The sequence below is a fragment of the Asparagus officinalis genome, chromosome 1 (assembly GCF_001876935.1).
Source record: "Asparagus officinalis chromosome 1, Aspof.V1, whole genome shotgun sequence".
Classification (NCBI taxonomy): Eukaryota; Viridiplantae; Streptophyta; class Magnoliopsida; order Asparagales; family Asparagaceae; genus Asparagus; species Asparagus officinalis.
Genome location: NC_033794.1, coordinates 67,353,073 through 67,364,179, shown reverse-complemented (window position 1 = coordinate 67,364,179; position 11,107 = coordinate 67,353,073).

Here is an 11,107-nt window from a genome sequence, read left to right as displayed (position 1 = left end):
TCGTGAAACGTAAAAGACTCATAAATCGGCTCTCATAGTCAGCCACAGATATATCTCCCTGCTCTAGCTTAGACAACTCTAGCTCTTTCCCAGCCCGTGCCGCGGAAGAGATGTACTGCTTGTCGAAGAAATACACAAAATCCTCCTAAGTGAGGGACATCCGATGATCCGGAATGAACTAAAGCCTATACCATCCTCCTGCATCACCCTTCAAGCTAAAAGCTGCCAGCCTCTGCTTCTGCACTGAGTCGACGTTAAGTAAATGTAAAAGTATTTCCCACATATTTCCTCCATTTATAGGTTGTAACTGAATCTGATGTGCCCTAAAATTTTTGTGCTCCCAACTTCTAATATCTTCCTTAATCTTACCGAGCCAAGCTTCCTATTCTGCGACTCTATTAATAGCTGGATGTGGCAATGGTGAGACCTTCGCTATTACCTCTTCAATAGGTACGGCTGGTACAACTGGTGGTGGAACTTCATAGAGTAAAAATTAGCTTGTTACTCACTCCTCGAGTGTTGCTAGTCTCTGCTTCTGTAATTAGTATTACCAAGTCGATCAGATACTTTGGAGCCTACTGCGGCTCGAGCTCTACTTGCCCAGCTCTTCGGGTACAAGCTTTACCTCGACCACGTCTTCGTTCCAATGTTTATAATACCAAGAGGAGTGCTTATTTGACACAGTAAGTGAGATCCCAATCATAAATAACATAACATATACCAATAGGAAAAATCGTATCACTTATCATTCATGCATTTACTTTTCAATCAAAGTAAGGTAGTTGTCACCAAAAAAAAATCTTGTAAATTTTCGAATATACGTATATAACGTCCTCACTCATTCTAAGAATTCCTAGCGGACTCTATACATGATTCCTAGGAAACTCTATACTAGCTCCACGACTCGACACAGGATGATCCTAAGGATACTGGAACTAGAGCTCTGATACCAACTGTGACGCCCCTGGGTTCACAAAAGGCTGCAGTCCAAGGTGAAACCAGAGATGTTAAACCTGCCATATACCCACACTGTGCATAAACATGTTTCACCAATCAGAGTAATATCCTCTAGTAGAACCAAATAGAAGTGCAGGTACAAACAGACAAAATAAAGGGAATAAATATAATAGACATGATATAAAAGAGATATCTCATAAATGAAAAGAATCACGTCTCAACTATAATACATCTAATATCTGAATAATGAAAATGTCTCAACATGAATCAACTAAGAGTCGTACTAAGGCACACTATCTTTACAATATGAATATGAAACTCTAATGTCTGGATAAAACTCAAAATTACTGTGGAGTCTCTACAAGTAAAAATACGCGACGGCGACTATGCCAGAACTCCATCACCCTGCGGCTCTCCGGAACTCCGAACTACCTGAAAAGGTATTTTTAAAAGAAAAAGAAATAACAATAAGAGCGTCAGAGCGCTACAGCAAGATTACCCCCATCCGCCCCCAGGGAAAGGGCTACTAGATGGAGTGAAGGCTCTATCTATTAAGCATAGTCTACCTAGATTCATTTTTCCCATATCTAAGTAGGATTAACATTAAGAAACCTACAACACGAGATGTAGTACATCAAGCGAAATAATTCAAACAAGGAAACCCTCATGTATATACCATAAGTCTCAAATTACAGATATCTAAACATTAATACCAAACTAAGAAAGGACAATCTAATGAAACCAATAATTAGAAATCCATAATACGAGACTGGTATGTTGAGCAAAATAATCCAAATAAGAAAACCCTCATGTATATACCATATGTCTCAAATTGTGAATCTCTAATCGTTGATCCCAACTAAGAAGTAAAAAAAGACAATAAAAGAAATAAGATATTAACACATCGTTTTTATAATATCTTCCACTATCACTGGGGAGATAGAATAAAATACCAACACATAATTTTGTATACTTTTAAAAGTAATGTATCTCAGTTATATAGTTCAATGATAGGTCGTATTCATAATCGGCATCTGCCATACTTAGACTATCAAGTAATTGTCTCAGTGCAACGGACTACCCTGTAGGTATCCTGAACTGTGTACACAGCTCACTAGTCTCATCGCGATCTCAGTGTATAACATGAGTGTGGGACGGACTACCAAATAGGCATCCTAGAAATACGGCTCACGAGCCTCATCGCACCCTAGTACGGGACGGACGGTTAGATCAAGCCTCCTAAAATCCGACTCAATGGCATGTACATGTGGAATATCGACGCACTACCTTATGTAGTACTGAACTGAGCTCATCAACGATATCCTCCTCATGTATAAACTGTGTATATCTGGTGTGTCGACATACTATCATATATAGTACTAAGCTGTGCTCATCAACGACATCCAACATGTATATGAACTATATCTAATTCAAATATGATCAAATCAAAATTCATCATAATCCCCTTGGGATTCTTAAATGTATAACATAATATATTCATGACTATACGTATAACATCAAGCTGCTCAAAACTCCGCGAACGCACCTCAAAACGGCGCAACACAGCTCCACAAAACGAGCAGGAAAAATAGACGTGACATCTGTTAGTAAAACAAGCATATCTTTCTTTAGGAAAATTATTTTTACAAATGGTTTTCTATTTTGAAAACTAGATTCACACATCTTTCAAATGACATAAGATTGGTTCAGTTTAGAGTTCATTTGTTATCCCAAATCTCCAGTTAAACATTATATATGTGCAGCTATTTTTCTGCAGGATATGTTGTTAGTAAACATAACACATCTTTTTCTATGAAAAGTATTTTTAAGAATGGTTTTCTGTTTTATAAACTAGATACATATAGATTTATTTAAAACTAGTTTGGTTAAATTTGGAGTTTGTTTACTATCTTAAACTCTCAATTAAATATTATACAAGTGCTGTAGTTTTCTGCACAAAAAAACATATATATAGTACATCACTTAAATTTCTCATATATGAATAAAATTATGAAAAAACCCTAATGATCATAATCATGATACTATCATAAACATCAAGAAAATATTATTCATCTAGCATTTATTTTAAGGTTTACTATAAAAAAAATCTGACTTTTAACACCTCGGGTTAAGATTAAAGCATGAAAACACATATTCAACATCATATTAATCATCTACAGTAGTTATTTAACTATGAGGATAGGTTTTGTAATGACCGTAAATTTTTAATACTGGTTTAAATAAATTTTCTGGTATTTAAATATTAAATTATTTTTTAAAGGGGTATTTTTCCTGCGTTTCCCCTCTCACCGGTATTTCAATCTGTTCCTCTCTCTCCCTCACCTCACGACAACTTACCCCACTCCTCCGTGATTTTCTCCCCAAATCACTCCTCGTGATTCCCCCACTCCTCAAAAATCCTGCACACTCAACCTCTCTCAATCACATTCTCTCTCTCCTCTATTATTCATCAGCCCACCCTCTCTCTCACTCACCCACGTTCTCTCTCTCTCACTCATGCTCTCGTTCTCTCCCCCTATCACCATCTCAGTCTCTCTCTTCCTCTCTCCATCATCATCACCAACACTATGCCGCCCCCTGAGCCTCACCGTCCGCCATCCCAAGCCACCCGCACTCTCCTGCTGCTCCTCGCCGCAAGTCAACTACCCTCAACGAACCGCCCTGAGGAACCCCCAAGATGACCTCTCGTCAACCCATGAGAGCGCCTCCACCTGCTTATAAAGACAACGCCCACGACAAGCCAACCGCCAACTCCCTGCACCTCCGCTGCGCCCCATCTCCCTTCCGAGCTCACCCCACTCCTGACGCCTCAGCCGCTCACGCCCGACGCCCTCCCAACCTCGCCACCTCTACGCCGCCGCAGCTCGCCCGTCTCCGTCGTCTCCTCCCCTTCCGACGCCACCCCGCGTCGGCCTCAGCCCAAGCTTACCCTGAGCCTCCTCTCTTCCCTGCTCGCCCGCCCCGCGCCTCATCCAGCACCGCCGCTCGATGCCGCCTCTCCTGCTGCCGCTTCGTTCATCCTTGTCTCCTCGCCGTCCCAGCCTCCCGCTCGAAGCAATCGCCAGCCCAAGCCCGGCGCTGCTTCTGACTCCGATCGCCGCCAAGTCTCACCACCACGCTCGACCACGATCGCCCCGAACACTCACTCGTCACTACTCCCGCGCCCAAAGCCTGCCTGCACGCCAGCCTACCCCTGTCTCTCTCTCAACCCACTAACAGAGCTCCGCTCACCCCCGGTCGCCCCTCCGCCCTTGCTGCAACGCCGCCATTCCCGATCTCTAGCCCCAGCTCGCCAAGCTGCCCAGCTCATCGACCACCAAGACAGTACGGGTCGTTCGCCCATCTCTCCTCAAGTCCTTCGTTCACGTGCTCGAAGCCCGACCTCCAAGTCCGACCGTCAGCCCTCCCTGCAAACTCAGCGCCCGTCTGTTGCTCCCCGTCACGTAGTTTATCCCTCGCCCCGCTTCCTTCGTCGCGGTCCTCCTACCCCGTCGCTACAGTCCCTCGACAGTCCTCTCCCCGTTGTCGACGTCGATTCGTTCGACGTACTCGTAGGCAAGATCCCGCTCCTCTTGACTTGTCATTTCCTATTTATATCTGTCGTTAATTAGTTACATAGATTAGATTATGAATTGCTATTATCTGCGTGGGCTTGTTGATGAAGTTATGAATTTCTTCATATTTTAGTTTGTGATATAGTTATCTGCGTGGGATTATTTGGTGAATAATATTAAATAAATCACAATATTATGATAAATGACATTTTCAGAATAATTAATGAATTAAAAGATTTTATTTTGGCAGCGAAAATATTTTTGGATAATTATATTAATTAAAAAGAATTTATTTGAGAACGAAATCATTTTAGAAAAATTATAATAATTTAATAGGAATTATCTTAGGAAAAAGAATCATTTTAAAATAATTATAATAATCTTTAGAAATTATCTTGGGAAAGAAATCATTTTAGAATGATAAATATAATTAAAAAAATTATTTGGGAAAATAGAATATTGTGAATTAATGAGAATTTATCTTATTTTTGAATTTATGAATTTATTATTTTAAAAGATTATTTTTAGAATTATTGTAATGAGAAAATAACTTATTTTGAAAAAGAGATTATTTTGAAAGAACTCATTTTGTAAAAGGAATTATTTTAAAGTAAATAAATTTATTATTTCAGAATATTATTTTAGAACAATTTTATGATTCAAATTCTTAATCTTGATTATCTGATATGGCATGATATTATTGTACATGATTTATTATGTCTTGTTGCGATGGAGAACCGTTGATAGTTATGACTTAGTGGCCTCGTGCGTTATGAGTAGACTTAGTGACATGTGTGAGTATGTTGACTGAGTTTAGGTGGTGAACCAGAGTTTTAATTTTACTTAGAAAGAACGAGAAGAGTTGGGATGGGAAAGTTAATGTTCATGTGATCGGATAAGGCTGTTGATGTATCTTCCAGACTCGTACCAGAGACCTGTTTCGTCCTGGGGTTGGTTTGTTGGACAAAGTGGCCTGTTTCGTCACTTTGATCCGTGACTTGTTTCGTCACCTGAGCTTTGCCTGAGTTCGGACCGGGCCGAGATCGGATTGCGTGTAGTCCTCTAGCCGCCTGTTTCGCGGGATTGGATGCGCACAGGGGATTTGTGAACAGCCAGTTATCCGGTGATAGGAGCGTTGACTCTGTGTGAGATGTGACCAGTGACCTGTTATAGGATGGCTAGTTACTTGACCTCGTTTCTAGGCTAGGTATGACTTTTTGTGAGATACGAATCAGTTGTACTATCTTTTCATATATAGACCGGGATTAATATTTAATTATCTACAATTTGAGACATATGGTATATACATGAGGGTTTCCTTGTTTGGATTATTTCGCTCGACGTACTTCGTCTCGAGTTGTAGATTTTTAAGTATTAATTTCATCTATTTGTATGACATGGCTACCTGGATGATTATTCTGATCACTAGCTACATGATCGACTTGTTATTTGATTGATTTTGTTGGATTTCTAGTTGCACGTTCTTTTGCCGTTTCAATTATCGTATCATTTTCCGCTTGGGTTTTCGTTCTTTTCTTTTGTGGGGTCTTGCCGTGTGCCATGCACCCTGACGTACACCTGTTTTTCTCTGGTGTACGTCAGACTTAGAGGAAGAACAAGTTTAGCTGGGAGATCGCTAGGAGCCAGAGGATTCTTAGCAAAGTACTTAGAAGACCGAACTGAAGAAGCCGAAGCGTAGTTATTCCCTCTAGTTGTTCGATGATCCTAGTTTACTTTTGTAGCATTTCTTTCCGCCTGATTATTGTATTTTATATTCTCCAGTATCTCATTCAGATAGTTTGTATAAGGGCATGTTGACCCGATTATTATATCCCGGATGTTATCTCATTTGTGATATGTATTATTTTATTCTGAGTTTGTCTATTATATTCTTGCTGATTGTGATCGGGGACCTGTGACTTCGCATTGTATTTATTTCCAGACGCTTAGCGTATTGGATTGAGAAGAAAAGAAAAAAAAATGATAGTGTATATTTCTTCTCAATCTAATACGTCGCGGGCTTGCTCACGTTCCGATTCCCGTGCATTTTGGGAAGCGGGGCGTGACTGGTTTGGATGAAGATAATCTTCCTTAACCTCATGTGTAAGTCTCTAAAATAAACAGCAAGCAATCCATGAGCACAAACCACCGGTTCTCCCTCGTCACACGTCGATGATCTCGCCCTTTTGTCGATATTTGCTTCACAAAGCTCTCAAAACTCATAAGAATAAGATCTAGGGTTTTTGAGGGGAGAGGGTGGCTGTTAGGGTTTATAAATATGATAAAAGAAGAGAATTTTTATGAAAAACATAGGTATTTATAGAGGCAAACCCGAAACAAACCTGTTTGACCCGTACCAGGAAACCTAGTCTGACTAGGAAAATAACCTTCAGTATTTTGATAATAACTTTCGTTTCTGACCTCAGAATGAGGTGATATAAGATTTGTTGGAAAGCTCTTAAAAATATCTACAACTTTTGTATTTTAAGTTTTCCCAGATTCTAAGTGAATTATTGTGTAAAATCTATAAACTCTTAACTGGTCATTTTTCCCAGATTTTTTCTCGTGCATGTTTTGTGCATTTGCACTCATATATTCATATATATGTATCAGATTGATCTTTTGTGCATTTGCACTCATATATTCATATATATGTATCAGATTGATCTCAAATCAATTCCTATCATACTAAAATATCAATAAACATTATTTATCATAATATAACATGTTTATTATTATATCTTACCACATTCAGTATTACGGGGTTTTACATCAAGGATGCCTAAAGAAATGATATTTTTTTAACTCTAGTATATGTCGGACATTACTCAATGTTCTAACAATATCATCATATGTACTAATCTTAATTGACCTGATACAAATCATCTTGTAAGACATGTTATTTTCTAACAATATATCCCCACCATCAGTAGACTGATATGTGATAAACCAATCCCTATGTGAGTACATATGGTAGGAACAACTCAAATCAAGAACCCACTCATCTTGTGAATAAATATTGATACTAACTAAAAGAACTTCATATGAACTAGAAGACTCTTTAGTTACAATAACAACTAAAGGTTTCACCTCCCAAGACTTCGACTGTGAACTATCTTTTACTTTGAGCGCTGGATAATTAGATATTTTATGCCCAAACTTGTAACAGTAATAACATTCAATATTTTTTCTTGGCCTTAACTTTGATCTAGACATGTTTCTAAATTTGCCTCTACTACCAACACCCTTCTTAGGACGACCACCGACAAACAAGCCTTCAGCTTGATCCTCTCCCCTATGATAGACACTTTCTGCCTTAATTTTTTTGAATTTAAGGCTAATTTGACATCCTTCAAAGAAAGTGTATCTCTAGCATATAACATGCTATTAACAAAATTCTCATAGGAAGGAGGTAATGAACATAACAAAATAAGTGATTGATCTTCTTCGTCAATTTTATCTTGAATATTCTTTAAGTTCGTAAGAATAGTGTTAAGTTCATCTAAGTGGTCTTTAATTCGCATACCTTCCTTTATACGAAATATGAAGAGGTGTTGATTTAATAGAGCTTAATCAGTAGAGAATTTGTCATGTACAAGCTCTCTAACTTGAGCCACAAGCCAGTGGCGCTAACTTCATTGGCAACCTCCCTCAGGACTTCATTGGCCAAACAGAGCTGTATAGCATTATGCGCCTTCATCTCCAGCTCTTCTTTCTCATCATCGGGCATGAGTTTCGGCAATTTGTCATTTACAGACAGGACTTTGAACAATCCCTGTTGTACTACAAGGGCCCTCGTTTTAACTCTCCACAAACTAAAATTGCTTCTCCACATTGTATTTTACAGAAGACATCTTGGAACCCACAAGAATAACACTAGGGCTCTGACACTAGTTTGTTACAGCGACGGCTATACAGCCACAGAAGATATCTATACAAAATGGATAATAATATAGTACTATTGAATCACAGTAGAGACAGAGAACAACACACAAAGATTTACCGTGATTGGGTCAGTATGACCTACGTCTACAAATGATAACAGCAGAGAAATTCACTAATTATAAAAAAAAGATTACAAAGAAGACCACTCTCTAACCCCACTAAAGAATCACACAAAGAAATAAACTAACCCTTTCTGTCTCTCTCTCTCTTCTCTCTAACTCCTCTCTCTATCTGATACCATTTCCTCATACTTCACAACTCCTTTTATAGGCCATGAAGGAGACAACACGGTAGGTGGAATAGAGGGGCTAAGGTTGAGATAGGCTTAAGAGAGTTGCAAAGATTGACTAAATGGTGCCGCAAGATTAGAACAATTAGTGGCCGTTTTTATTGACTTATTCAAGTCACTCTCACAAAACTGATGGCGTTTTTCACCTCATATGTTGAATCAGCATCGTTTCCAACCACAGACATGTGAACTTTGAAATCCTTTTAGGTTTCTGGTCAAAATCTACAAGAAAAGTCTTCATGGTAGGCTCTGGTTCTGTTTCTGCTGCTTCTGGTAGCACTTTGAAGCTCTCGATAGTATTTAAACTCAACTATCATTCTAATTCAAACATTTCTTCAAGTGTTGTTAGTGGGGTAATTAAGAGCCTAGATTTACCCAAAAGCCCGAGTTATTTTGATTCAATCTCGATATTAGGCTATGATTCGAGGAATTATAGCTATACCCAGATGCCCAAAGTTAGAGATTTTTGCTCCAGCGTGAAGGTTCCTATAGAACTGCTTGGATTTGACCTGTAATTACCTTCAAAGTTTACTGCCATGCCAGTATTGATTGGAACATGGAAGAGATTGCTCTCCTGTGAACTGTGTTCCATTTTCTAATCAGTACACTCTCAGTATTTTGCCAACCTTGAATTTGGACCAAAGTTTCTGTTCTGGAAATGGCAAGGTACATACACTCGTAGGATTCTATAATACAAGTGTTAATAATTATGTCAAGTTGATTCCAGGAAATTCTGTAGCTGCTGAGGGGTACTGGGATTGGGAAACTAGGCTCCTTTGTCTAGTAGCCTGCCCAGTTCTAGAATCAAAAGATTTATTTTAAAGATTCATCGGCTGGTGAATGCACAATTGGATTGAACCTTTGGTTTCCTTCTGTCATCACGATTGATAATCGGAACAACATTTTGGGGCAAATCTGGAGTATGAAAGACAAGAATACTCCTGAGTATTTCAAATCAGTTTCATTTTAGAGTATGGGTACTAATTTAGGTAATGTAGTTCCTGGTCTCAAGTATGCATACGCTAAATTTGACCCTTTAAAGAGTTCTTGCGAACACAATTATACTAGCTTGGGAAGTGAAATATATCCTGATGGCAATTCAATTGTAGACTTGAGATTTGATCTTTCTTTGAGAAATGTCAAAGGAAATGTGATGTTGGGTAATGCCATTTCTCTTGCTTTTGGTGGCAAATTCTTTGGTACAACATATCCTCAAATGGCTCTTGAGAAATCTTTGGTGGAGAAAAACTACAACAGTAGCCAAAGCCTTTGGAATGTTAGTTATACAATAATCTATACATCCTTCAATTCAACTATCCTTCAATTCAACTACAGGTTCAAGTGAATATAAATGTTTGCAGCTGAAGGAACTTAACATTCTGGGACATTATGTAACACAGCTTCGAAGTGAAAATCTCAAAATTACCTAGGGGTGTTCCCTAAATCCACAAAGAACAATCTGCTAATCCAAAAAGAACTTTGAGTTCATGAAGATGTTAAAGAAGAATTTTATTGTTAAAAAAGTTATGCATCTAGGGCTTACAATACTCTGTTTAAATAGAAAATAAACAAAACTCCTACTATGACCCGAACTTTGCCAAAAATAGAAGTAACAAAACTCTCCTTAAAAGACTCCCTATGATTAGGAAGTAAATTGGTCAAATTTAGAATAAAACCGGATTTGCTTCCTAATCAAAACAAATCAAAACAGACTTTTAAAATATTACCGAAAATAGTAAAAAACTGACAAAAACTCTAATATTTCTCAATCCGAGGGGAAATTTCATAAAACAGACGATGGCAAACCGAACAACGGTGGGTTTGGTTGACGTCGTCTCAAAAGATACACGATTTACATATATAATTCGTGTTGGGAATTTAACGCCAAAATCCCTAAGACAGCAGAAACGCAGAATAGAAAAAGTACACCAAGATTTAACGAGGTTCGGTAACTGCCTACGTCCTCGGGAGCCACACAGTAAATTTCTTATTAATCTCAATAAGAAATTACAATTTAAGAGCGAATCTCAAACTTAAGATTCCTCAATAAATATAATCGTTACTGTAGCTACAGTAAGATTCCCCCACTTCTTAAATAACCCTCTTAATTTCTCCATAATAAATTCCTCCTTCAAATCTCTTTCCCAATCACGTGAGAACAGAGATAAAGAGAGAGAGATCGCTGGAGAAGAAAGGGGTGAGCCGCCTGGGGTTTTGATCGCGAGAGAAAGGGGAAAAAAAAGCCACAACGGTGGCTAGGGTTCGGTTCCCTTTTATAGGGGGAACCCTAGGGCTGGCGACAGGCTGGCGCCAGCCATGTGCGATCTTGCCTACGGACGAA